Consider the following 12,526-nt stretch of genomic DNA (forward strand, 5'->3'; position numbering starts at 1 on the left):
TCTCATCTACCCCAATATCAACCCTCATTTTGCTGCCTGACTTCAGATTCACCCAAGGTCTATTGTGTCTACCGGCCATTGATTGTAAGTGATTAAAAGCGTGTTTGTACTCCTCACTTGTCTGAGTGCAATCAGTCACATTACAGTTTTAATAGCTTAACTTCGAAATGGGATGGAAGCCCTGTTGAAGCCAGGCATGCTCCAGATTTACCCTCTGACCCCAGAGCAATTTGCCTGCTGGTTGGAGTACTTCCAGTCCTACCAAGACATCTTCAACTCAGATAGTCTCCGGATATCAGCACTTCTCTCGAAGGGTATGTTGTCATCAGAGATTATGCTACGTGCAAGTCAGCCTTACAAGGCTTGAGGGCCCATTACATGAGGCCCCAGAATGATGTGCTGGAGCGGCACTGACTCTCTCAATGTTGGCAGCGTTCGGGTGATTCACTGGACGACTATGTTCTTGAACTATGGGCCATGACCAGAAAATGCCACGATGAAGTGGCCACGGCCCAGATGAGAGAGGAAGAACATATCCGGGACACCCTCATGGCAGGAGTGACGTTGAGGTACGAGATTCAGAGACTGCTAGAAGTGGGGAAGAAAGAACTGGCCAGCATCCTGGAGTTCGCGAAAGCGCTCAAGCAGGCCCAACTGGGAGATGATGACCTCATAGGCAAAAGCTGCACCTATTCAGAGGATCAGGATATATGGACGCTGGTGACCCCCCTTAGCCCCAGCACTAACTGCTGTGGCCATGCACAACCAGGGATGCTACTTCTGTGGACAGGCACAGCACCCGCATGCCTCATGCCCCGCAGAGGAATCTGTGCAGGGACTATGAAGGTCTGCTAGGCAAAAGGGAACCCAAAGAGGGCAACCACATGTACAACACCCGAATCATCGCTCGACCCATGCCCGAGTCCCAAGGTGTCAGCCCCAACCTCTCCATGCTGTTCACCTCCAGAGCCTTGCTGCACCTCATGGCAGGACCCGCCACTGGAAGTGAAGCATCACAGAAAGCCACAGTGGCCATCTTGCTGCACCTTGAGTTTGGCACCACCTAGTCCTTCATTGGATCAAGATGGAGGATGCCACGCCTCATGGTCGACACCATCTTGTCTAGCCACGGGCCAAGAGGAGAGGGTCAACATATGTATGGGGAGCGACAGAGTTTCTGCAGCACTGGCATTGGTCGTCCTGGATCATGCAATATCTCACCAACTGAATAACTCGACGATGGAGGTGAGGGTAAAGTGACGTTTGAGTGATTGCTTATTAGACATTGGCTCCACTGAGAACTTTATAAACTCTGCGACAGCTCTGTGGTACAACTTAATAGTGTACCCGATGGACTATCGTATTTTCCTAGCTTTGCACTCGCACTCTGCGATGAGCCAGGCGTATTGTATAGTACATCTAACTGTAAAAGGGGAGAATTTTGTAAGTTCTGATTGGATGTACTGAAGGATTTGTCTGCTCCTGTGATGCTGGGCCTGGACTTCCTATGTCACCTTAAAAGCATGACCATAAAGATACTTTGGCCCACTCTCTCCAATCATAGTGCACGGACAAAATGGTCAATGAGTTCGGATTGAAGGCCACCTTCCCTCATCTCGACAATGTCACTGTTTCTCCACACGGCCAAGGTCCTCAACCTCATGTACAACTCCAGTAAATGCATGTTCTGGATGAAACGTCTGGCGATCCTGGGCAATGTGATGGAGAATGGCATCATTGGTCCTGACCCCGATCGAATGTGCCCCCTGTTAGGGCTCCTGATCCCAAGGACCTTGAAAGCCTTAAAGAGATGCTTGAGCTTCTTCTCCTACTATGCCCAGTGGGTCCCTCACTCTGCGGATATTTGAATAAATACCAAAGGAACTTGTATTTATGGCAGGTCTTCCAATTCAAATTAAAATACAAATACAGGGTTTGAAACTCAAACAAAGAGCCCAGTTTAAAGAATCCAGACATGGAATGTCCCAGTCTACAGAAGTTTGAATTTAAAAATATGAAAAAGCATGATCAAACCAAAGGTGTTCCTCGAAATTACAATAGCAGTTTGTGCAAAAAGAGAATTCAAGATGACACAATGCAACAGGTAAGAACAAGTTTTACTGGATTCCTCAACTTTATGACAAATTGCAGGAGCCATTTAGTGACTATTTTCACAGAATAAAACTATTCTTCAAGATTAATGGCACAACTGAAGTGATTGGAGTAAATATTGAGTAACTGAATGCAACAGGATGAGGATTTAGCTGATAAATGTCAATGATTTAATTGGGTCAAGCACTTGGTTAACTTGAATGGAACAGATGCTCTTCAATTAAATCATTTAAATGTTGAGCAACCATTTTGATAAAGCAAAATGCAGCACAAAAGGAAAATGCAGAACCTTGGGATTGTCCATAAAACAGATAAAAAGTAAAGATTCGACTGCAGAGGAAGAACCATGAACTAAAAAGTACAAACGGTACACGAGAAGTGTTTGCTTCTTCAAAAAGTGATCCAAGTTTTCATGTGGACTCGAGGTTTTGTACAAATTGGATAATGTTTGATCTGCTCTCCATGAAAGTATGACTATTGTGACGGATCCAAAGGACCCCAAACCAGGCAGCAATAGAAATTCACCAAGACAAATGTTACTTAAACAAAAGTGGCTTTTAATTTTCTTTAAACATAAAAACAGGATCAAACTTTAACTTATTACTATCAACTTAACCCCCTTATAATTCTAAGTGCACATGTATGTAATGTTTATATTTTCAGGGAAGTTCTTTGCTTTAATAGTCCAAGTTCTCCAAGTTCACCAGTATCAGGCAATTCTTATACTGTGCACAGAATTTAACATTTATGAATTTTCACCAGGCTCTGGTGCTTAAATGGTTACTGCCCATGAAGGTTCTTGTTGGTTTCAGGGTGAGATTTGTTGCTCGATGGACACACAAATTGATTTTCTCCGATCAGCCGCTCCAGTGTCTTGCCGAAGAAACTTGCCCCATTATGGGTTTTACTAATGATAACCTCTTCTTCCAGGTCACCACAGAGTTTCTTGTTTCCCCTATTTTAGGAGAAACACTCTAATCAGCCATTTCCGCTTGTAAGGACTATGTAGAGTGCGTCAAAAGAATCAAAGACTTGTTGATCCAAACCAAGGCTTTTATTAACTAGAAGACTAGAGAATATCACATGTAGGTCAACCAGTCCAGAATGACCTGGTCTGGATAGGAACAACCCTTTAAGACCTGCCAGTAGGCGTGGTTACACTCTCAGCCAATCACAGCCATCCTATACTACAATCTGTACATATTCACATTGGTGATAGAATCTGTACTATCACAAACTACAAGGGTTTTCAACAGGCTGAACTCAGAACTCACATCCCATCTTCAAAATGGGGTCTTTCACAAGCTGCCAGCTTGCCATGTTGCAGCTTCCAAAAGCAACTACAGAATTGTGTTTTTCTACCTCCAAAAGAGAAATCCTGTTTGCTTTTTTTTTTCCTTTCCCTGCTTCCAAAACCAGAACTCCTTACAGAACTCCAAATCCAATCTTTGAAAGAACTTATCACCACTTGAGCCCAGACTCCTCCATTTGCACCTGGTTTTGAAAATTAATCAGTGGGGTGGGGAACAGAGGGTGAGAGCAGTGTCCAGGGAGTATGGCCACCTAGCTAGGAATAAAAAAGATAACAAAGGTAGGATGGAGATTAGGGTAGAAGGTAAAAAAAGAGAATATATGTGAGGGTCATTCTCTGAGATGCATATATTTTAATGCAAGAAGCATAGTGAACAAGGTAGATGAGCTGAGAGCATGGATAGATACTTGGGGTCACGATATTGTGGCAATTAGTGAGACCTGGCTACAGGAGGGGCAGGACTGGCAACTTAATGTTCCGGGATACATTTGTTTTAGAAGTGATAGATCAGGGGGTAAAAAAGGAGGAGGAGTTGCTCTGCTTGTTAGGGAGGACATTACTGCCGTGAGGTGGCAGGATGGTATGGAGGGATCGACCAGTGAGGCTGTTTGGGTGGAACTGAGGGGTGGAGGAGGCAAGAGGGTGCTAATAGGGGTGTATTACAGACCACCAAATGGGCCAAAGGAATTAGAGGAACAAATTTGGAGGGAGATAACGTATATGTGTGAAAATCATAGGGTAGTGATCATGGGAGATTTTAACTTCCCACACATTGATTGGGATACCCATACGGTTAGAGGGCTGGATGGGCTGGAGTTCGTTAAATGTGTTCAGGATTGTTTTCTAAATCAGTTAGTAGAAGAACCGACTCAGGATGGTGTAATACTGGATCTCCTGTTAGGGAACAAGCTAGGTCAGGTAGCGGACATTAATGTTGGAGAACCAATTGGGTCTAGTGATCATAATTCTGTTAGTTTTAGGGTAGTTTTAGGGAAGAGCAAGGAGAGGCCTAAAGTTGAGGTTCTGGATTGGAAAAGAGCAAATTTTGAAGGAATAAGAAGGGATTTGGGGAGTATTGAATGGGACAGGATATTTTCAGGTAAGGATGTTAATGAAAAATGGAGGTTATTCAAAAAAGAAATTTTGAGGGTACAGAGTAGTTATGTCCCAGTGTGGATCAAAGGAAAAGCTGGAAGTCATAGGGAGGCTTGGTTTTCAAGGAATATTGGAAATTTGGTTAGGAGAAAAAGGGAGGTGTACAAGAGGTATAAAGAGCAGGGAGCTGAGAAGTTGAAGGAAGACTACAAGGAGTGTAGAAGGAATCTTAAGAAAGAAATTAGAAAGGCCAAAAAAAGGCATGAAGAGGCTTTGGCTGACAGAGTAAAAATAAATCCAAAGGGTTTCTATAAGTACATTAAAAGTAAAAGATTAGTGAGAGATAAAATTGGACCTCTTGTAGATAGCGAGGGTAGGCTGAGTGAGAAGTCTGAGGAAATGGGGGAAATTTTGAATGATTTCTTTGCCTCGGTCTTCACTAGGGAAAAAAATGTTGAACCAGTTGAAGTAAAGAAAAATAGTGGGGAGGTCATGAAGCATATAAGGATAACCGAGGAGGTAGTGATGGCTGTGTTAAAAAAGATAAAGGTGGATAAATCTCCCCGACCGGACAAAATATTCCCTAGGACACTCAGGGAGGCTAGTGGACAGTCAGTGGGGCCATTAACAGAGATATTTAGGATGTCACTGGCCACGGGGGTGGTACCAAAGGATTGGAGGGTGGCGCATGTGGTTCCTCTGTTTAAGAAAGGGTCCAAATGCAAACCTGGGAATTATAGGCCTGTAAGTCTGACGTCTGTGGTGGGCAAGTTGATGGAAAGTGTTCTGAGGGATGCTATTTACAAATTTTTGGAGGTACAGGGATTGATAGGGAGTAATCAGCATGGTTTTGTCAGGGGTAGATCATGCTTGACAAACGTGATTGAGTTCTTCAAGGGGGTTACAAAAAAGGTTGATGAAGGGAAAGCTGTGGATGTTGTCTATTTGGACTTTAGTAAAGTTTTTGACAAAGTTCCCCACAGGAGGTTAGGAAAAAAGGTGGAGGCATTAGGTATAAATAAGGAAGTAGTGAAATGGATTCAGCAGTGGTTGGATGGAAGGTGTCAGAGAGTAGTGGTAGAAAATTGTTTGTCCAATTGGAGGCCGGTGACTAGTGGAGTTCCTCAGGGTTCGGTCCTGGGTCCACTAATATTTGTTATATATATTAACGATCTGGATGTAGGGGTGGAGAATTGGATAAGTTTGCAGATGACACAAAGATTGGTGGTGTTGTGGACAGTGAGGTAGATTACCTTAGATTAAAAGGTGATTTAGGAAGGCTGGAGGTTTGGGCTGAGAAATGGCTGATGGAATTTAATACAGATAAATGTGAGGTGCTACATTTTGGAAAGGCAAATTTAAATAGGTCATATACATTGAATGGTAGACAATTGAGGAGTGCAGAGCAACAAAGGGATTTAGGAGTTATGGTAAATAGTACCCTCAAGGCTGCTACTCAGGTAGATGGTGTGGTGAAGAAGGCATTTGGAATGTTGGCCTTCATAAATTGGAGTATTGAATTCAAGAGTAGGGAGGTTATGATGAAATTGCACAAGGCATTGGTGAGGCCAAATTTGGAGTACTGTGTACAGTTTTGGTCACTAAATTATAGGAAAGATATAAACAAAATAGAGAGAGTGCAGAGAAGGTTCACGAGAATGTTGACAGGATTTCAGGGTCTGAGTTACAGGGAAAGGTTCTGCAGACTGGGGCTTTTTTCTCTGGAGCGTAGAAGATTGAGAGGGGACTTGATAGAGGTGTTTAAGATTTTAAAAGGGACAGACAGAGTAAATGTGGATAGGCCTTTTCAATTAAGAAAGGGGGAGATTCAAACTAGAGGACATGGTTTAAGATTGAAGGAGGAAAATTATAAGGGGAACATGAGGGGAAATTTCTTTACGGAGAGGGTGGTGGGGATGTAGAATGAGCTTCCAGCAGACGTGGTCGAGGCGGGATCATTGGTTACATTTAAGGAAAGACTGGATCGTTACATGGATAGGAGGGGACTAGAGGGGTATGGACCGGGTGCTGGTCAGTGGGACTAGGAGGGTGGGGATTTGCTACGGCATGGACAAGTAGGGCCGAACTGGCCTGTTCTGTGCTGTAATGTGGTTATATGATTATATGGTTAATTTCAAAGCACTTCATTGGCTTTTGCAAAGCCACTGGTACCTGCATGACTGGCTTCAACCAAGCTCTTGCATTTTAAATGAGATGTGAAGTGTAAATATCTGTTTTTTGGTGATCAGATTAAACCCTCACAATCTATCTCTTTTAAAGACATATTAATATATAATATAAAATATAATCTACCCCGTACCACTATTAACATTTTAAACATGTTTGGAAATGTGTCAAATATATTTTGTAATGATTCTTACTGAATGTTATCATGAGTGTAAGTTTGTAAATTTAAATTTAAGTGATGGCTTAAATGTATGTAAGCCTCCAATATAAACTGTGCATTCAATTTTCTTATTTTTTTAATAAAAAGGATTTGGGGTGTATTATAGGTCTTTACTGCCAAGGAATATGCAACCTCCTGGATGTGGATTTCCACTATCATTTGAAAGTATATCACATGGTTGTCATATGAAAATGATTTTTTACAAATCATCCTTACAGTTCAGTTGAAGATCATATGTCACAAATAAAAGATGTATTTTCTTGAAGCTCTACAAGCCAGTGAGTAAATGTGTAAAGGGCAAAACTGAACAGCCCATAACAGTGTAACGCACACCACAAAATGATAAAATAATCTATAGCTCAGGATAATCTATAATCTCAGGATACTCTTTTTTTTCCAAAATCTCATAATTCTTTTTTTCCCACTGATGCTGGTCACCCCACTGAGGTACTCCTGCAATTTATTTTTTGCTCTAAATTTCAGCAAATGCAGTTCCTCCCATATCTCTCATTTTTTCTATTCATCTCCTATTCTCCAAATTGTTTTGATTCTTCTTCCCCTCCTTCCAAAACCCTTTTATTGCATGTTTATCCCATGAATATCTCCCTGCATGTGTTTCTCAAAATACAGCAGCAATAATGAACCTTACATAGCAGCAAATAAATACCATTAAGTCCCAATGATTTATTTCTGGACCTTATTTTCTTACTTCTCCTTCATGCTTCACCTGCATTATCTTCTGTTTTTAGTGTGGGCTTCAGAAATCTACCTATCTTATTACACAATCATAGCTGATAACATCTTCCTAACTTACTCATGAGTAATCTAGAGTGAAGTCTGGTGCATAATCAAGATGGCCTAATTCTGAATAGAGGTAAAATAGGGAAAGAAGCTATCCAAACAGAGGCAAATAACCATCATGAAAGCTCAGAGCAAAGTGGTGGAAATTAGCATATGGATTACAGAAAGTTGGTATGGCCATGAAGCTATGTGTGAGGGAAAGGTAGCGGGTACAAAGGTGAACCAAGTAGCATCTTTTAAATTAAAGTATGAACCAAGGGATACTGCTGATAGTCAATTTCAAAAGTATTTATTTGCAGGATTAAATCTATTGGGCAAAAACATAAATGTCAGCAAAGATGACCAAAGACTTTGACCGAACAGAAGGTTTGAATGAAATCCATCGCAGGCTCTGACTTTGCATTTCTTAAAGCCATTTATGTGAGGAAACAGCCTCAAGATGACAACCAACAATATCAAGGACCTTCAACGTTCTGGTCACAACCGCTCCTCAATGTTGCCTTCGGGTAACAATATATAGAAGGCTGAAAACCAACACCTGAAGTGTTCAGGATGAGATCATTTCCAATGGCAGTCAGGCACTTAAATCTCTTCTTGTTAACACTAATCATGGATTGTTCTGATACCACAAGCAGACTCCCTGTAATACCACTTTTTTTCTTCTCTTGTTAACTGAAAATTTTTTATCTATTAACTCTTTTTCAACTTAATTTAAATGAAGTACCACTTTTGCTGCAGCAGGAATTTTGATGTATATGTTCATTGTTCAATGTATCTAACAATAAACATGATCTCATTCTCCACACATTATTCCAACTTATTTCATTGTTTACATGTGAAAGGACAACTCCAATATCACACCTTCTGTCATTACTTTCCACCAGCACCTTTCATATCTTCTCCCTCCAAAAATATCGTTTCATCATTGCTACTAATAGATAACACCCCCAGCAAAGTAAGAAGGATGAAGGGTGTTACTTAACATTGGATTTGATCTCAAAAACTATGCTGATGCTCAGTGAAATATTAAGGAAGTGCTTACATTGTGGAAGGTGCAATCATTTGATCTCTCAGTATTGTTCTTCCGAAGAGTTTTATGATATCAGTTAAATTGCACATTTTTATTTCCAAGCGTGTTTGAGAGAATTTCCATCATATTTAGCCATTCATCCTTCTTAATGATTTAACTGTGGCTGAATGTCAAAGCCCTCACTGAACTGAAACTTCAATGACCACCAGTGGGAATGGTGAAATCATGACCCAGAGATTGCCAGCTCTTTGTGGGTTATTTTCCTTGATTTCAGCGATTCGTGTTGTCACTTTACAGATCCCTAAGAAAATTAATAAGAGTATAACCACTAGAAACAGTATTCAGAATATATTGCAAATTTGCAATGATCAATGCAAACACTATACTTTAAAAGCCATGCAAGATCTTCCTTAATCATCTATTCCAACAGTTTTAGCTTAAAGCATGAAATCAACTTACCTCCTCAGCCACAGTCCTGAAATCCATGTGCTACAGCACAGACAGTAATGCTGGCCTGCAAAATGAGAAAGACATCACCCGAATCAGTTCACTTTAATTAAGCCATAGCAAACAAGGCAAGATGTATAATTAATAAATATTACAAGTTATGCAAGATTGCATATTTTACTCTTGAATGCATAGGCATTCTTCTGTATAAAACTGAGAGGCATTCTTCTGTATAAAACTGAGTATTAAAACTAATTAACAGAAAAAGTGCTGAATATAGATTAGATGATACTTTGATATAAAACAGCACAGAGCAGCTGTTTAACTACAAGAGTTAAACAAGAAAGTCTGCAGACGCTGGGGTCAAATGCAATACAGAAATGTACTGGAGAAATTCAGCAGGTTACTAAGCATCCATTGGAAAGGGTAACATTAGTGTCAGGTCAGTTCCTATGGATACTGTGTGACCCGCTGAGTTTCTCCAGCACAGTTGTGTATTGTGTATTGTTTAGCTACAAGGATTCTTCCTTTGTCATAGCTGATTAGTTCATCCAACAATACCACCTGCCAGAATAAGCATGCACCTGAATCAACTGTAAAATGTATCATGTTTTGCAGTACTGTAAGTTGCACAAGACAAACTAATTGGAGCCCATTTATTTTAGGAAGGTATTCATATTAATGCTTGGGTGGGACAATATGAAAACACCCAAGCATTTCCAATGTTGTAAAAATTAACCATGCTGTAACTGCCTGAAGAAACCAGTATTAAACATGTCACAGATATTAAGGGAAAAGTAATTTTATTGCATGTCTTATTAGATCAGGCAAATGTTTAGAAAAATCTTTAACCTGTGATAAATTTTTTGAATCTTCAACTAAAAGTGTGTCGCAAAGGTACTGTATGCCTACATGACAAAAAATACTTAAATACCATTCCTATGATATGTCATTGAAAAATGAATGAATTCAGTATCCAGAAAAACAATTCTGCACAATAAAAAGTAAATATTACAAGTTTCTACAGAAATTACTACTTCGTGCCATTAGGATTCATGGTACCTAATTTACTATTTAATAATTTTATTTGTTATTAGCATAATCTCCAGTTTGACTGATATTTTTCGATGAGGCCATTATTTATCAGAGTGTGAAGTTATTTGGGGAATAATTGTTTAAGGAAGGTAGAAGATCTGATTGAAATGCTACCCAAGTTGACATTGTGGGCCAGAGACACAGTGCCCTCCATAATGTTTGGGGGAAAGGCACTTTTTTCCTTTATTTTTCTTTATTTTCCCCTGTGTTCCACAGTTTTAATTTGTAATCAAACAATTCATGTGTGATTTTCATTGGTAAACTCTGGTCCACATGTTGAAAAATGGCAATTACAGACTCCAAAGGTGATCAAAAGCTTAGAAGCAAGCCTAGCTCTCTTATACCTGCACCAATGATGCAAGGAAACATAACTGAGTACTCACAAATACCTGTGAAGCCAAATGTCCCAAACATTATTGTGTCGTGAAATCAGGGAACTATGGAAAATAATTTCATATTTTCATCATGGTCAAACCAAATTGTATAGAAATAAGTTTTAATAAAATCTGGAATGTCACTTTAATCACATGTAAATTATTGATTACAAATTTAAAACTGTGGAGCACAGGGGCAAATAAAGAAAAAAAATCTTTGTTCCAAACATTATAGAGGACATTGTATATATTACAGAATAGAAGAAATTATTATTCATTAATTATCATCACATAGTAATTGTAATTCACAGCAGGACCCTTCCATTTTGTGGCCCATTTTTCATCCTAAACTTTCAAATATGTAATGATTCGAGTGAATGGTGATGAAAAACATTAAAGTGCACCTCCCAGAGATACTGGACCCAGTTGAATTCACCTACAGATGGATCCGTTCCACTAATAATGCAATAGCTTTGACCCTCCATTCAATATGCCAGGCTGCTGCTTATCACTTTAGTTTGGCATTTAATATGATCATTAACCAGAGGCTGGAAGAGAAGCTGACCTCGCTGGGACTCAACCACCTTCTCTGTAACTAGATTCTGGACTTCCTAACAAAAAAAAACATGTTATCTGTCTGGGTCAGTAGCAAAACATAGATCACCAGTGCTCCCCAGGACTGTGCATTCAGTCCATTCGGGTTCATGCTACTGGCCCACGAATGCATCATCAGATCCAGCTTTAGCCGTGTCATCAAGTTTGCTGATGAGATGACAATAACTGGCCTAATCAGCAACACCAGTGAGTCGCACTATAGAGAAGAGATTGAAGACCTCATGTTATGGTGCACGAATAACAACCTGAGTCTCAATGCGGTTAAGATAAAAGAGATGATTGTGGATTTCAGGAGGGCTAGGGACAACCAGTCTCCACTATGCATCAATAACTCTGTCAATGGAGAGAGTAGAGAACACCAAATTCCTTGGAATTTACTTTAATTGACTTATCCTACACATCTCCTCACTTGTCAGAAAGGTGCAATAGTGACAGCACTTCCTGAAAAGACTGAGACAGGGAAGGCTACCAGCCACTATCCTGTTGACTTTTTACAGGAATTCTATTGAGAGCATCCTGACTGACTGCATTACAGTGTGTTATGGTTGCTGTAAAGCATTGGATCAGAGGTCAATTCACAGGACCATAAGAGCAGTAGAGAGGATCATGGGGGGGGGGGGGGGGGGGGGGGGTGGGGGGCGTCTCCCTCACCAGCGATAAAATCTACCAGGATCGTTGTCTGAGAGGCTTCACAAAATCACCACTTTCCAGCTACTCCCATCATGAAAGTATCAGAACTAGAACCACCAGGCTGAGAAACAGCTTTCTCCCATGGGCAGTGAATCCGCCAAATGACTGATGAACAAAAATGTTTATTAAGTTTTTTATGTACTACATATAAATCACTTGTAAATATGCAAGTTAGGACTTTATATGGGTTTGCATGCTTTTACATCAAAGAACACCATTTTGTCTCATTGTACAGTACTTGTATAATAAACTTGAACTTTATTAATTTAGACATACAGAATTGTAACAGGATATTTTGGCCCACATGCCCATGCCACCGAATTTCAATCAATTTAACTGCAACCCCAGTACTTTTCAAATGGTGGGAAGAAACTGGAGCCCTTGGGGAACACACACAGAGACTTGTAACAAGAATGTTCAGAGACTGGATTTGAAATACATAGTCATAATTTGATGTGAGCATCCCCTCACTGATGCTGTGCAACACTTATTATGAGTCCAAAACTGGAAGATAGTATCTTTCCAAGACCTATGTTTTGCATAAGATA

The sequence above is a fragment of the Narcine bancroftii genome, chromosome 2 (genome assembly GCF_036971445.1).
Source record: "Narcine bancroftii isolate sNarBan1 chromosome 2, sNarBan1.hap1, whole genome shotgun sequence".
Classification (NCBI taxonomy): domain Eukaryota; kingdom Metazoa; phylum Chordata; class Chondrichthyes; order Torpediniformes; family Narcinidae; genus Narcine; species Narcine bancroftii.